We start from the raw sequence: 494 nt of genomic DNA, 5'->3' as shown, positions 1-494 counted from the left end.
TTACATGTAAATGCTATGTATTTTAATTTAACATGTAAAACATATTGAAAAAAATCATGTTCTTTTGATATTTAAACCAAAATAATCTATTAACATCTACTTTCTCTATTCTACTACTATTCTGTTGACTGATTGAGTAAATATATCATATAAAGAATAATTAGCATTGATAAGTGCCTACTTCAGGCAGTGCATTGGGTAAATTCCACCAAATTATGAAAAGTTTTTCTAAAAGATTTACTTTTTTCAAGTTACTTTGCCATTTTTATGCAACATTGCCAGTTGGATAAAGAATTGTTTGAAAAGTTAAAAGAAATTAAGGAAAGAATACTGATAATGTGGTAGAGTTATTTCAAAATAGTGCACTCTGCTTCAGAGTTCCAGTTCTATCTCTGCAGGGGATGTTAAGCAGATCCCCCCATGAACCATCCCCTTGGGCAGGCTGGCACACCAGTCATGGCAATTTAGATTAGTGAATAAAGTCTGATGTTCCC

At 32.0% G+C, this 494-nt stretch overlaps 1 protein-coding gene across 1 annotated transcript in view; it reads left to right on the top strand.

Annotated features, from left to right (window-relative positions):
- Positions 1-494, top strand: part of LOC119587171 (glucose-6-phosphate isomerase-like) — a gene marked incomplete at its 5' end in the record, with an annotated part of 5767 nt that overhangs the window by 903 nt on the left and 4370 nt on the right.

This window comes from Penaeus monodon, chromosome 22 (assembly GCF_015228065.2).
Source record: "Penaeus monodon isolate SGIC_2016 chromosome 22, NSTDA_Pmon_1, whole genome shotgun sequence".
NCBI classification, from domain to species: domain Eukaryota; kingdom Metazoa; phylum Arthropoda; class Malacostraca; order Decapoda; family Penaeidae; genus Penaeus; species Penaeus monodon.
This window is presented reverse-complemented; position numbering and strand designations above follow the sequence as displayed.